At 37.7% G+C, this 13,492-nt stretch overlaps 1 long non-coding RNA gene across 1 annotated transcript; it reads left to right on the forward strand.

The window, feature by feature from the left end:
* Nucleotides 1-8,267: 8,267 nt before the first annotated feature.
* LOC120532185 lies at nt 8,268-9,384 on the forward strand. Its single transcript, XR_005634244.1, has 2 exons — nt 8,268-8,403; nt 9,085-9,384. It is a non-coding gene; the product is annotated as an uncharacterized LOC120532185 (long non-coding RNA).
* Nucleotides 9,385-13,492: the final 4,108 nt, after the last annotated feature.

Here is a 13,492-nt window from a genome sequence, read left to right on the forward strand (position 1 = left end):
CCTTTTCTTCAATACTCTCTCTTATTACTTGATTGGATCCAGATCTTAGCCTCAAGTCAGAGCATGCTACTATTGTTTATAATCATGTAATGGTATCATGTGTCCTGACACTGACAAAGGATGTTGTCACCACACTCATGAAAGTAAGGGTGAAAAAGACTGACCATAAAATGGCAGTGCAGTGATAAACCAAAATATCAATAATATACAAAAACAAATAACAGCAATACTTTTAAAAGGTGGAATAGAATTATTCCCTTGATAGAACCCTTGTGACATGCAAAACGTTTACTATACCATTTCACATTACTTCTCAACTCCCAATTCTCAGATTCAGTTAAATTAATTACATTTTATATCAGTATCGCTGCTTAATAACAGTTTACCTAAAGTGGCACTGCCTATTATTAACACAAACCTACAAACCACATATGAGATTCACATAATTTATATTGCTTTTACACTGTCACAAACTCAACACAGAGTCATACAAGGTTTGGGGCAACTACCCGTATAATTGGTTTCCTGGCTACGAAGTTGCTTAAATTGATACAGCACTGATGTGCACAAAACCGAGTCCAAAACAGAAGTGAGGGAATAGGAAAAAGGTGGATGCTTTTAAAGGGGAGGGCAGGAAGTGAAGTCAAAGGGGTTGGGCTCATGAAGGTCTTCAGTCATTGGTTCGAGCCTGAACGTGACATCACAGGGGCCGGAGCCATCAAGTTCTCCTTCCATAGGCTCGGTCCCGGAAGTGACGTCTAGAGGACCAGGTGGAATCTCTCGTGAATGGTCTGCAGGCAAGGGAGAAAAAGATTCAGTGCACCCTGCCACATCCCGGTATGTCTTGGAACTGCCCTTACTCAAGCCCTTTAGCTGCCTCCCATGCGCACGTGTGTGACAACATGCTAACAGGTGTGCAGAACTTAAGACATTTAATGGCATAAACAGATTGCTTTTCAATGTGATTGAACAAATATTGCTATCTATGAGGAATCTGCCACATTTGATTACACTGTACTAAGCAAGCAGTTCATATGACAGAATAATGTAGGATCAATGAAAAAAATATTGCAAAAGACAAAAATGAAACTATATACTGTAAAAATGATAGAGACTCCTGATTAAATAAGTCAATTTTATAGTACTAAAATGATTAATTATATCAACTATGTCTGTTATAGCAGTAAGAGAGTTTTATTCCCAACAGAGTCTGGCTACAGCCCTCCAGCAGCAGACACCTCTGTCGCTGCTTGCCACAGTTCCCTGTGACATCTTTCATGGGCCTGTGGCTCACACCCACACCCACACACCAAGCACACACTAGGGCCAATTTAGAATCGCCAATCCACCTAACCTGCATGTCTTTGGATTGTGGGAGGAAACCGGAGTGCCCGGAGGAAACCCACGCAGACACGGGGAGAACATGCAAACTCCACGCAGGGAGGACCCGGGAAGTGAACCCGGGTCCCCTAACTGCGAGGCAGCAGCACTACCACTGCGCCACCGTGCCGCCCTTATAAGAAATATTTATATTCAAATAGTTTGCTTCATCTCACCCCACAAATGCTAAACTGCATTTTAATGTGATGACTAGGGAGGCCACTGCAGTTTTCTAAATTCATTGAAATGCTCATGGGAATATTTGAGGCCTTTATTAGTCTGACATTTAGCATTACCATTCTAAATAGTTCTTTCACAGCTGGGTACAGTGCTGTCATGAATTAATGCATCAGATAGGAAACAATGTCCAGAGATTATATAAAATTAAGTTTAGCATTAAAGGGATCAATGTGTGTCATGAAAACACATGACACACAAACTGATACTGTGTGTGAAAAGACTTTAAGAAGCATGGGTCAGGTAGAATCACTTAATTATAAAGTAGTCATATGCAGACCACTGCATAATCATCAGCATTTAGATACAATTAATTAAATAGTAATTTATGCAGTTGGAGACAAAATAAATACATTTACATTTGGTAATACAGTTGCATCCTTTGATATTTGACTTTAATATACAGATTTGAATTGGAAACAGAAATACAAAACAAACTTATTTTTTTAACAAAAGCCTCTATTTTAAATGTCATTATCTCCACATATGATGTTTTTGCTGACTGATCAGTTAGTTTCATGGAAAGGCCATGTTTACATAAGAAAACATATGCAACTCAAATACACTTTATTTTCTATTTGTTTTCATTATATTATAGTATAAATAATATTGCACATATTTGAAATACTTATATCATAATTTATGTTTTTATTTGGCAAACATACATCCATTTTCTAAATCCAGCCCTGGAACGTCTGTTAGTACATCACATGGTGCACATACCCACCTTTTAGTGTCTAATATTAATACACATTGTTTGTGTTTTAGATAATGGAGAAAACTGAAGTATTTAAAGAAAACCGGAAAATGTACACATTTCACACTGACAGTGGCCAAACTCTTAAGTTAGTGATTTACACGTTCAGCCCTGGAAGACCCACATGGTTGGAGATTTAGATTCCAACCTGTTTCACAAGTGTGTCAATCATACTTTTCATAGACCTCATTGTTTAGGGATTTGGCTAACAAAAATTTCTAAGAAAAATGTATTTGTATTTGTTGCCAAAGCATTAAATGATTTTGTATCTTGAGCCATTTTCATTACAATTGACCCATTTCTGTAGAATTTTCTCTCTTAATTGTATCCAAATGCTGATGATGAACAATGAGCAAGGCAGACAATGGTGCAAACAGCACTGAATACTTAAAAGGCCCAATTACTTCATTGCCAATTTTACTTGCCTGCTCATTTTGAAACATTTCTTACAAATACGATGGCAGGTGAATATGGTACTGAAGTAATTGCTTCCCATAGCATTCGGTTTTGTCAGCATCTGAATACAATTAAGAGAACAGACTCTATAGAGAAGGACGATATAAAAAGAAAACAGCAAGGAAAATGTAAGAATTTAAGGTTTTAACAAATATTTCCTAATTCTTATACTAAGAGAATGTAAAAGACTAGTTTACTACACAATGAGATCAATTAAAAGTACGAATGATGTACTAATTTTGAAATTAGTTTAATTAAAAAAGAAAAAAAACTGCAGCAATGGGAAGTCCTGGGGACTGAATCTGAGAACCACTGTTCTGTGTTGCCATGTACTTTATATGACTGCATTACAATTTATTCTCTGTGACCATCTAAAGGAGAATGCAGTTTCAGAAGCTCAATGATTTGGCTGTAAAAATGATTGTGCTGATTTTGGTCACCCATTATTCAAACAGCTTAACCCAGGTCATGATCACTGTGGCCAAAACCTATCCCTCCAGTACAGGTCACCAGCCCATTGCAGGTTACTACCACCCACAAACACTGAGTGTAGAAATGCTAATTACACTAATAAGAACATGTTTGTTACGTGGAAAGAAAACAAGAGAGAATATGCTAAACTCACAGTGCCAGTGACTTTGGTTGAGATTAAAACCCATGACTCTGGAACTGTGAGACAACAGCACTAATCACTTTACCAGCCTCTGAGCATAAAATTGCTACAAAAAATAGCAAAATTAATGAACTTCACAATTCAAATCATTCAGTTGATAATTCTAATTCTATCAGTCCCAATACTGTGCTGACCAGTGAATTTCCTAAATCTATTTAGTGACTTGTTGGGAAACCATCAGTTGCAAGGCTAGAAATCAACCCTGACTTGGTTGCTAGTCCATTCCAACTCTTATTAACAGAAATTATATGTGGATTCTTATGATTCTTTTGAGATGAGATTTTGATTGTAAGTAATTATAGTCACATTTCAATGTTAAAAGGTTTCTTTCTTTCAAATTAAAAAGAGTGAAAAGTCAAGCAAAATGGCACATTTTATTGGCTAACTAAAAAGATTACAATATGCAAGCTTTCGAGGCAACTCAGGCCCATTCTTCAGGCAAGATGTAAATTAAAAAGAGGAATATTTTAATTTTTAATGTCAAATTTACAGACCTCAGAAAAGATTCAGTTAAAAATATATTAAAAAAATGAACAATTTCTGTTTTGTATTGTGTAAAATTAGGTGTCTTAAAATTTTCTATGATTAATACATAAACTGAAGGTATACTAACTTCTATATTCTGCAGTGCCATCACAAATAAACAAAGCATCCATGTTCTTTAGGCAAACATTACTACTGACAGTCATCTCAATAAGATTACTCAAGCTGACACCAAAGCAATTTAGCAAGAATTAAATTCTAATGATGATCCATTACTGCCATCTTCTGGATGGAGATTCTAACTTATTTTACTTACCATTTCTTACACTTCTAGAGTGTTTTATACATTTCTGTATCTTTTAAATATTCAGTAAAGAATTTAACAAATAGACTCTTATTTTCGATTATATTATTAACTTTTTTTTTTTTTGTTTAAATTTACCAATTAGCTTTTGTCTTACCTTACTACATTTCAAACACCAGACTATGTAAAGTTTCATGTTTATTTACTATCAAATTGCTTCTGTTTCCATGTTTTATGCATGCCCATATAATAACAGTTTAGATTCAGAATAACATGCCAAAGCCTTTATCTATTCAAAATAATTTATTTCTTTTTAACTCACTCTCTGGGAGATTTGTCTGTTGTCTCAGTGTATGCTCCGACTGCAGTGAGTGATGTCCTGGTGAGGGAGACCACTGGCACTGACAGGGCTGGCTATGAGGACTGTGTCAGTCCCCATGGGTCTGTGTTCCTTGGAGAGTAGCAGTCAGGGCAGGTGATGGAGTGGTCCTTATGAATTATGCAGCAATTGTGACCCGCTGGGCTGGCTACTTTGAGCAGCTGTTTAAACTTGATTCTTCGGCTAGGACGTCGGACATCTCTGGGTCTACGGTTCTTGTGACTGATCCTCCAATTAGCTGTGAATCATCCAGTCTCACTGATATTGCACAGGTGGTAAACCAGCTGAGGGTAGGGAAGGTTGCAGGGGTCTAGATATCCAGGGTGTACTTCTCCAGGCTGGTGGTAAGGCTGTCCTCCTAGCATTGAAAGCAATCGTTGGTTCCATTTGGGAGATGGGTGGCACTTGCTGTCCCTATCTGGAAGGGAAGAGTGATCACCTGTACTGAAGAAACTATAGGGGGATAACACTGCTCTCAGTGTCAGGTAAGGTCCTTGCTAGGGTCAGCCCCAATAAGATCTGTCTGATTTTACATCTAAGAAACCTACCATCAACTGCATCCTGGCACTCATGGAGCACAAACGCAAATATTAGCAGAGTTTCTTTGCAGTCTTTGTCGATTTTCGTAAAGCGTCCAACTCAGTTGATTGAGCTGCCCTATAGAATATCCTGAGACTGCAGAATACCCCCGAAGTTGCTGGATATCATGGCCGGCCTGTACATTGGTACTGTGAGTGCTGTGCAGAGTGGAGGCAGAGCCTCTGTGTTTTGTTCAGTTTATTCTGGGGTTTGTCAGGGGTGTATTCTTGTTCCTACTATGTTCAATGCTTGCATGGACTGGGTGTTGGGCAAGATTATGGGGTCCAGTGGCTGTGGGACATCTGTTGGTGAAGAGAAATTCACTGATCTTGACTTTGCAGACTCTGATCAGGGTGCTCCAGAGACTGAGCAAGGTGTCTGGAGTGTCAGGGCTTGTGAGTGTCCTGGATAAAAACCAAGATCCAGGTCTTTAATGACCTTTTGGGCACAGCCATCAGTACTGTGTCTGTCTGTGACAAAAACAGTGATTGGCAAAAATGGATATAATGTGGTTATTAGAAATAAACTTGATGCATTAGGATTAAAAGTCAAGACGGAGGTACAGAATTTAGGGGTAACTATTGACTCTGACCTGAATTTTAAATCGCATATTAATCAGATTACTAGGACAGCATTTTATCACTTAAGAAATATAGCAAAAGTTAGACCTCTTATAACATTGCAATATGCTGAGAAATTAGTTCACGCTTTTGTTTTCAGTCGGCTAGATTACTGTAACGCACTGCTCTCAGAACTACCCAAAAAAGACATTAATCGATTGCAACTAGTGCAGAATGCAGCTGCTAGAATCTTAACTAGATAAAGAAAATCCGAGCACATCTCTCCAGTTTTGATGTCACTACATTGGTTACCTGTGTCATTTAGAATTGACTTTAAAACACTGCTTATGGTTTACAACGCCTTAAATAATCTCGCTCCATCCTAGATTTCAGAATGTCTTTCATCTTACACTCCAAATTGTAACCTTAGATCTTCAAATGAGTGTCTGCTTATTATTCCAAGAGCTAAACTTAAAAGAAGTGGTGAGACGGCCTTCTGCTGTTATGCACCTAAAATATGGAATAGCTTGCCAATAGGAATTCGCCAGGCTAATACAGTGGAGCACAGCTAACTGCTAAAAACACATTATTTTAACATGGCTTTCTCGTTGCTTCAACTTAGTTTAATCCTGATACTCTGTATATGCATTTAATTATTATTATCATTCCTGGTGTCTCCGTAATCCGTACTAACCCCTACTTTCTCTGCTGCTCTTTTTCCGGTTTTCTGTGGTGGGGATCTGTGCCACCACCATCACCTGATCAAAGCACTGTGATGTCTCTACATTGATGGATTAAAGGCCAGAAGTCTACATGACCGTCATCATCAAGTTCTTCCATGTGAACCCTGAATACAATGAGGACTGACTGAGGTCATTTATGTTAGGTAGAATGCCTAGAGGGGGCTGGGTGGTCTCGTGGCCTTGGAAAACCTGCAGATTTTTTTTTTCTCTAGCCGTCTGGAGTTTTTTTCTGTCCTCCCTGGCCATCGGACCTTACTTTTATTCTATGTTAATTAGTGTTCCCTAATTTTATTTATTTATTTTGTCTTTTTTCTATTTCTTCATCATGTAAAGCACTTTGAGCTACATCATTTGTATGAAAATGTGCTATATAAATAAATGTTGTTTGTTGTCTGCAGAGGGATTGTCAACCTTGTCGAGACGTTTACTCACCTCGGAAGTGACATTCATGTCTCTAGTGATTCTTCCTGTAAAGTCAGTACCTAAAATGGGAGAGCATGGGTCATGATGTTGTTAGATAGGGATGTGTGTTGCTCCCAATATGATTGCAAAAGGAAGAAGGTCCAAGTCTTTATAGACTATTCGTGCTTCCTTTTTTGTTATATGGTTGTGAGACAAGGATGTTATCCAGCACTCTGAGACAAAGACAGGACTCCTTCAGTACTTTGTCTCTTCAGAGAATCCTTACGTACCACTCAATTGATTTTGTGATGAATGAGCAGTTGCTCGTGGAGCCCTAAAGAGGCACATTATTTGTATTTTGAGGGAGCATCGGTTATAGCACTACGGCCATGTGGCATGATTCTGATGGTGATCCAGTTCACATGATTCTCATTGCTGAGGACACAAGCAGCTGGACCAGGCCAAGGGGATGCCCATGTAATACCTTGCTATGGCAGATAAGATGGTCATTTTGGGGGGGAGGGCTGGACTGCGTGTCTCACTGGGGGGTTCAACCCAAGCTGTTTCATCGTGTTGTTTGTCTGGCAATATGCTGTACCAGTGCATGATCCCCAACCTGACCTTTCTAACTTGAGGACACCATTAACTCTTTCCCCGTATTAGAAGTTTGAACTGAAACAAATGCCTTTCTTTATCATTGTTCTCCCAAATGTTTTGCCATTCCCTAAAAATTGGCTTTTAAATGAGCAGTTTAAAATAGCCTCAAAGTCTAATTCTGTTCCACACAAAACTTATTTAGGAAAATCATCTGCTTTTTCATTTCCATACAATACTTTACTAGCCCGAATCCACAAAAAAAACAAAAACAATAAAATAAAGGCCAGTTATTACATGTTACACTTCCAAAAAAGATCGTTGCGATTTCATGATTTTTCCGAATCTATACCTATCAAAATGATGAGTCTGTTAAGGTAACGGCTCTGTTAACCTAATTTATCCATTCTAAAGCAGGGAATAATACCCGTCATTTCTGCTGGCAAAATACGGTATTTCTCCTGATACACTAAAATTCTTTCCATGTACGTATTTTTAAACGCTAACTCCTCCTCAACAAGAATGTCGACTAATTGTCGATTCCAAATGACGTTTTGAGGTTTGTGAGCGGTCCGGGCCTGATACCCATAACGTCTCCGGTCTACAGCAATTCCCTTCTCTGGCTCTAGGGGAGAACACGAACTGTAGTTGGAGCCTCCTGCTGCCATGTACTCGACAGTTAATCTCAGCAAAGACGGAACCGGAAATTAAATATCCCATAAGGTCATCTCCGGCGCCAGTCTAGTTGCCATAGTGATACCAGCGGCTTGCTCCAAGTTATTTCCTTGCGCGGCTTAAACGAGAGTCTGAAATGATTTATTTTAGTCGGCGTGCGCTTGAGAGAATTTATATGTTTGTGAGTATCATATATTGTTTACTGTTTCCAGACAAATTAGAACAAAAATGTTGTTGTTTTCTTTAAAGCGTTGAGGCGAATAATAAATCAATATATTGCAGTTGTTAGGCCGAATTCATATTTTTATCCCATTATATAGATAAAACACAGCAAAAGTACAAAAAAGGGAATCAAGTAAGTTGCGCTTTCGCTTTTTTTTAAACAAGTTTACTTGACTTTTACAGTTCATCTTGGGTAAAACGTTAATTCATGTAGAACTAACCACTGCACCAAGCTGTGCCCTACCTACTTCTATGCTGCATTCAGAGTTACTTAAAGTTCAGTCTTCTCCTTTCTATCCCTGAATTAAAAGCGATTGGTACGTTCCCACCTGTGTTAATTGAGCAATGTAAGTGCATATGATGCTGTATGTGATGAAGGAGACAGTCTCGTGGTGTCTGTCCATCTAGTACTGGTCAGGACTTGATTTCAGTGGCCCTTAAGCATTTACTGTAACAGTAAAACTGCCCCCAATCTTGATTTTTGCAGTAGACGGCTATGATACTATGTTCTTTCTGATACCAAGACTGATTCTGGTCATACTGCAGTCAAATGAAGTCTTTTTGACAAATGAATACACACAGGTATCCAGGTGTTTAATGTATGCAACAGTCTCATTTCCGTTGTCTGTTTCTTTTCCAGATACTATTGGGCATTGTGCTTATTTCCTGGGGATTTGTTATTTATGCTACAAGAACAGCTGCAAAATGGCAACTTGAACTTGATTTTAAGACCAATCTTAATTCCTAATTGCTTTTTCCAAGAGGATTTTAACAATATGGTCAAAGAAACGGAAACACCTAGCTGCTTTTGTGGATGCCTGCTATGTGTGAATTTCTTGCACCTTTCATTGCATTACCAATGGAAAAAGAAACTGCAACTGGTAGAAAGAGCCCATTTCACTTCAGATTGTGAATTACAGTAAACAGAACGTTAATGTAATTTTTAGTGATGCTTTATGGCTATTATTATTATGGCAAACATAGTGACCAAAAAAACCCCAAATTTTCTTGGGCTTATATTTTATGGTTTACAGTATTTCTGAAATGACTAATTATCTATGCATTATTTCAAAACACTTTACAGAGAGCCAGAACTGCTTATGTCAGTAGCACCTCGTGCATGGCAGAAACCAATGCTGGATCGAATGCTAATTCATCTTTTGCCACTCTCTCATGGACACCCATTCTAGGCTAAAATAGGGATGTCTGTTAATCTATTTTGCATGTTTTCGGCATGAGTAAAGTAAATGGAAGAAAACTAGGTGAAAAATCATATGGATGAAGAAAGAATGAATAGGACTGTACATGAGCCCAGTACCCTGGAGTGGTGAGTGCTAACTAGTGAGCCACCAGCCTGCTAAGTTTAACATCAGTCAAATATTAAATATGACAATATACAAACGTTCCTGTGTATCACATGGCTGGAAGTTGCTTTCTTTAGTCTCATATTCAAGGGCTACAACAGTGTATGGTTCTTATCTGTTTTTCTTATTCTTTTTGCTGAGTACATTGATTAATAACTGTTTACATGAGGTATACTGTTTGAATATTTCAAGTCTGTAAAATCACATTTATCAAATGCATCCAAGCTATTATTTATTTATGCTTTCAAAGAATTTCCCTCTGACCATTGCCAAATATAGTAATGTATTGCAGTGATTAATTCTAAAATCCAAACATTAAAGGTTTTTCATTGAAAAATGAACTGTTTAAATAGTTCCTGAAATTTTACTTAAAGGTTTTGTCTTGAAAAAAAGAAATGGTGTATCTTAATGTGATATATGATCAACTTCTGCATTCCTGCATCATGAAATAATGTGTGGAGAAGAAAAAGGTAAAAGCAAATGTTTGGTAAAATGTCCGTTTTCTGCCCTGCTTAACTTCAGTTTATGGCTTTGGAGTTTGGCAAAACACTCAAGGTAGAAATTTGTCTTTTTTACTGAGAGCCATTTCAGAAGTACAACTTGGTATCTCCTTCTTTCATTGTTACTACAAGGCGAATAGTGGAGTCGATTGATCACTTTTTTACAATGCTAAAAGATGTCTTGTTCACTCAATATTTGGAATTGGACACAGCTCCAGGTTACAACCAAGACTGGATTAAATTCTGAACATTGAACTAGACATAAGAGTACATACAGTATTTAAAAAGGGATGGTGATAGAAATCACAAAACAAACTTTATGAGAAAATTCCATCTTCATTCATAGTAGCCACACAATGGTCATAGTGGCTATACTAGCAAAAGTTCATATTAGTTATACATCTTTTAGGATAACCAGTCAGTTTATATGTTTAATGTTTTAAGATCAGTAAGTCCAATTATTTAAGAAAAAACCTGAAACAAAAAGTTTAAAAATATTTCACATTCAGTTAAAAGTGTATTCCAGTATTGAGGCTATGGTAGGTATTATTAATCAATTTCAATATTTGGCATATTTCTAAATGATACATCATTCTGTATGTGGGCTATCTGAGACAAAAGCTGGACAGTTAAATGAAGAATAGTTTGTCTATGGCATCATAGTGATAATCCTAATGATAGAAGGCAATGGCAAAAACTCCAGTGGATCCACAGACCATTTTTTCTCAGGTGCCAACTATACAAGTTGGTGCTATCACCTAATACTGTATTCTGCATTTTAGTGGTACACATCGGGTACCTTGTTGCATACGCCAGAACACACATGGAAGATCCTTGGGTATCCTTTGTAAAGAGTAGGGTGTATCCCGATGTACAAACTAAATTGCCCACTACAGCCTAGTCATTCTGGCCCCCTAATCATCCCCTGTCTTGAATTGCCACCTAACTGCTAATGTGTGATGAGCATACTGTTGCAAAAATGGCTGCCATCGCAGCCAGATGAATGCTACACATTAGTGGTGGTTGAATTGACTCCCCACTCACTGAAATGCTTTGAGTAGTGAGAAAAGTGCTATTGTAATGGATGGAACACAGAGACTGGCATCCTAGCCAGGACTGAAGGAGGAAGACTGGGTAAGATAATTCATTCAGGGCATTTTCTCCCCTAAAACGTTAGGTAAGATTCACAGATTGTTGCGGGGCATGCTGGAACCAATAGTCCTGTGATGCAGCCCTGTGAGGTTATGAGGGGTCCGCCAGGGAGAGCTGAAGGGATCAACAGTCCCTACTTTGTGGGACTTCCAATTGGTCTGGAAGTACTTCTACTGGGCTATGCCCTAGCACCGGAAGTGCTCCCGGGTCCAAGATTAAAGGAACCGCCTTGCCATATCTGGGCAAGCTGGAGTGAGGTGGAAGTGGACAAAGCTCATTTGGGAGTAATGCAGGAATGAAGAGAAAGAGAACAAAAGGATTGGGTGGTGGTTTGTTTCAACTCTGTTTAAGGCCTGTTTTGAAAGGTATAAGAATAAACCTTATAATTATAATAATAATAATTCTTTGCATTTATATAGCGCTTTTCTCACTACTCAAAGCACTCAGCAATTGCAGGTTAAGGGTTTTGCTCAAGGGCCCAACAGAGCAGAGTCCCTTTTGGCATTTTTACAGGATTCGAACCTGTAAGGTTGTGTCAGGGGTTTGGGGTGCTGCAACGCCCCCTGGTAGTTCAAATTATATAAATGTAAAGAATTATTATTTTTATTAATATTGTAGCCAAATAGTGCATGCCTTCTTTGAACTAGTATTTTCAGCAAGAACATCATGGAGTGGTATCAGTAATGGTAGTAAACACATGTATGCAATCCATTGGTATCTACACACCTGAATTCAATAAAAATGTCTGCATGTATGATGCTGTACGGAGATTGAGCGGACAATCATATCGAAGTTAGGTGCGCCTGATAATGTGGCCTCTCCGTGTGTGTTAGTAAAACTGCCCCAACATTTGCAGTTTATAGTGGATACCCAGGATCACATCTTCCTCTCATTACCATCATAGATTCCTCTGCAATGGAATGAATTTAACATGCACACATATCACATTTCAGCTGGTATTGCTGATTCTTTGGGAATTTAATATTTATGCTACACAAACACTTAGGAAATGGCAATTACTACTGGATATTAAGACAGGTTAATTCCTAATTACTTTTTTGTTAAACAATTCAGATAGCTTTCATTGCCATATTAAAAGGATTATGAAATAAGTGGTAGAAACAACTACATCTACAGACTGAATAATACGAAACAAACTTAAAATATAATATTTCAATGTTGCTCTGTAACAATTATTTCTATAAACCTAATAAAGGCAGCACAACATAGACTGGCCTCCAGTCACCAGACACCTATCTAAGCATTCCATCTTTGTGGGATGAAATGGAATGACCTAGCCAACTTCAACAATTATATGACACAGCAAATCAACTGTATGTCTATTTTAAACACCAGAACTGGACCTTGTCCCATGAATTTAGCCCATTCAGAGGCAAATGAAGGACCAAATCTCTATCAAGTACTGTGGCTATATGTAACAAACTGGTGACTTGGTGTTAATATACACAGTAAGTACACAACAACAACTGCACATTTAAAAGTAGGTTTGAACCTGTGAAATGTGTTAACATTGCTAATATACCTAACAGTGTGTTAATGTTGATGTAGTATTGTATTTGTTACAATTCACCCTAATCGCAAATTGCCCACAATCCATATTTTTTAACAAAATTATATTATTTTACAATTAGCCAAGTTAGAGAGTTTTCTTTTCCCTTTTGTAAATCTTGTGTATGGTTGGGGGTTGTTATAATATTTCTTTATTTATTGAGCTTCTGTAAAATTTAACTTTGTCTTTGGGATATACAGTATGCAGTTCTGCCCATTATCCTAATCTGGATAATGGTTTTGTACAGTAATAAAAGGATATACTAGTATCTAATAACCAAGCACAGCTACTGTATTTTATTAGTATTATTGGATCTACAATGAAAATTAAAAACTTGTGACTTTACAGTTAGGATTTTTTAATTAATGATCATGTAATGTAAATTATTTTATCAGTATAGTAAAATCATTGCATTTCATATAGGTAAGAAATAATGGAAGCCATGAAAGATCAAACAATACA

This window comes from Polypterus senegalus, chromosome 7 (assembly GCF_016835505.1).
Source record: "Polypterus senegalus isolate Bchr_013 chromosome 7, ASM1683550v1, whole genome shotgun sequence".
In the NCBI taxonomy this organism is placed as follows: domain Eukaryota; kingdom Metazoa; phylum Chordata; class Cladistia; order Polypteriformes; family Polypteridae; genus Polypterus; species Polypterus senegalus.